Genomic DNA, 2,751 nt, shown 5'->3' on the forward strand with positions numbered 1-2,751 from the left:
ATTTAAGTCCCTAATATCTTTGTTTAATTTCTGTTTAGAGGATCTGTCCAGCTCTGTAAGAGAGTGTTAAAGTCCCCTGTTATTCTGATGTTATAGGATATTATCTTGCTCTGACTAATTAAGGTCTGTTTCAAGAATCTGGGAGCATTTAAGTTAGGTGCAAAATATTTAGAATTGAAATATCTTCTTGTATTTTTCCCTTGACCAATATGAAGTGACCATCTTTGGCTTTTTTGACTTTAGTTGCTTTAAGTCCACATGTATCTGAAAATAAGATTGCAACTCCTCTTTTCTTCTGAATTCAATTTGCCTGAAAAATTGTCTTCCAGTCCTTAACTCTGAGTTTTGATTTGTCGATTTGTCTTTTGAGGCTAGGTGTGTTTCTTGCAGACAGCAGATGAATGGCTTGTGTTTTTTAATCCAACCAGCCAGTCTGTGCCTCTTTAGTGGGGAATTCAAGTCATTAACATTTATTGAGATAATTGATAAGTGTGGTAGCATCCTATTCCTCTTTAGTGAAACTCCATTACTTAGTTTTGTCTTTTGCATCATTGTAGAAGCTAGGTTCTGTCCTTTAATTTCTGGGTGCTTACTTTGCTGGTGGTCCATTGTGATGGTCAGTGTGTAGAACAGGTTGAAGTATTTTCTGTAGAGCTGGTCTTGTTCTGTCAAATTTCCTCAATGTTTGCGTGTCAGTAAAAGATTTGATTTCTCCATCAATTTTAAATCTTAGCTTCTGGGATATAGAATTCTGGGCTGGAAATTGTTTTGTTTAAGTACATTAAAGGTAGATGACCATTGTCTTCTGGCTTGAAAAATTTCATTAGAGAAGTCTGCAGTCACCTGCTGGATTTGCTACTGTAGGTCAATTGGTGCTAGCTCCTGGCAGCTAGCAAAATCTTTTCTTTTGTCTTGACTTTGGACAGGTTCATCACAATGTGTCTTGGAGAAGCTTTCTTTTTGCAGTACTTTCTGTTGCATCTTTAAGTTCCCTAATTGACTGCTTTGGTTCCTTCTGCTCTGCTATATCCTTTCTATATTGTTCATATCATTCACCTTTTCTCTGCTTTCGTTTTTGGATTTCCTTTTGGTTATTTTCCACTTCCTCAACAATTTCCTTCATTGTTTTTTGGTTATTTTCCACTTTCTCAGCAATTTCCTTCATTGTTTTTATCATCTGTATTTTAAATTCCCCTTTTGTCATTTCTATCTTTTCTTTATAAGTGTAGTCTTCTGTAGTAGCTACTCATGGTCCCTTGAGAGTGATTACTCTTGACTGATTTTTCATGTTGCCAGGATTTTTCTGCTGATTCTTCCTCATGAGTGTTTTCTTTTATCTGTTTCCTTGCCCTGGTTTTCCTTTCACTTCCTGTTGCTCTTTAAGTTACCATGTCTCTGGCCTAAGATTTCAATGAATCCTTTTCTTACGGGACCAAAAGGATAACAAGATTGAAGAGCAAGAAGGGAAAAAAGATTTTTAAAAAAGAGAAGAGAAAGGAGAAAGCGTAGTAAAAGGGAATATTGAAAAAAAGAAGAAAGACACAGAAAGAGGGAGACAGGAATAATAAATGTGTACAGTAGGGTACTTTGACCCAACCTTTATAAAACCCCCATCCTCTGGGGATGCTGGGTTTGGTGGTTCCCTTGAGGTCAGCAGCACTTTGCCAACCTGAGCAGACACGCTACCCCACCTCCACCAAGTAGAGAGGAAAGACAAAAATACTATAAATCAAACCAAAACAAACAGAAAACCTTACGGGATAAAATTCGGGGGAAAACTAAATAGTAGGGGCAGAAACACTAGCAAAAATGGAAATTCTTATTATTAAAGAAGGCAACAATGGAAAATTATATTTAAACTAGGAAAATGAAGAAAGAAAAGGGGGAAAAAGAAAACTCTATAGGGAAAATGTTGAAATAAAGAAAAAAAAACAAGGCAGTATATATATCTTGCTGAATATTGTCTGGGCAACAGATGATCTTCTGGAGTATGAGATGTTAATCACAATGCTGATACAGCTGTATGAGATAGAGACTAGAGTCCTCTGCTGATTTCTCAAACCCAGCAGGGTTGAGAGCCTAAATCTCTCCTCAGCACGCTTAAAAGACAATTTAAAACATTAACCTTGGCTAAAAAGAAGCTTTCCCAGGAAAGCACTTGTCATTGGGATCTCTCCTGAAGTGGCTACCCGCTTATCCAGTGCACCAAAACTGACCTCACTCTATGCCCCTGAGGGCTGAGGCTGCAAGGCAGCCCTACTGCTGCCAAGCACTAAAAGCTCCACTCTTCTCCAGCATCTCAGCCCCAGCCCTTGGCCACTGCTCACAGTCACTAGCTCACTTGCCCAAGGTCTCCCAGCCCAAGCCTCACTCTGTGACTCTTGAGGGTGGAGCCTGCAGGGGCAGTTCTCCCACAATGTCTACGCATACAGGTCCACAGCCAAATAATATTAGCTCCGTTCTAGCTTAGCGGCTCAGTCTAGGGCCCTAGACAACACTTAAAGTCATCCACATTCTCACCCAAGGTAATGCCCAAGTCCAAAAAAAAAACCAAAACAACCCACAGGGACGGCCTTCCCTGTTTTGCAATCTCATTTCTGTTGTATTTAGAGCTGCAGTAGCCATGGCCTCAGTCCAAACAAATGCAACCACTTGCCACTTTTCCACTGCTTTTGTCCTCCTTCTGGGGTTCAGAAGTCTCTCACTGTCTCCCTGCGTCCCCATAGGGATGTTTCTGGGCAGAGCCCCCAA

The 2,751-nt window shown here is 40.1% G+C and overlaps 1 protein-coding gene across 1 annotated transcript in view; it reads left to right on the forward strand.

Moving 5' to 3' along the window:
* Nucleotides 1-2,751, forward strand: part of ESF1 (ESF1 nucleolar pre-rRNA processing protein homolog) — a 70,187-nt gene that overhangs the window by 65,963 nt on the left and 1,473 nt on the right. The window lies entirely within an intron of this gene.

Source organism: Otolemur garnettii, unplaced genomic scaffold (assembly GCF_000181295.1).
Source record: "Otolemur garnettii isolate 467f Iridium unplaced genomic scaffold, OtoGar3 scaffold00025, whole genome shotgun sequence".
NCBI classification, from domain to species: domain Eukaryota; kingdom Metazoa; phylum Chordata; class Mammalia; order Primates; family Galagidae; genus Otolemur; species Otolemur garnettii.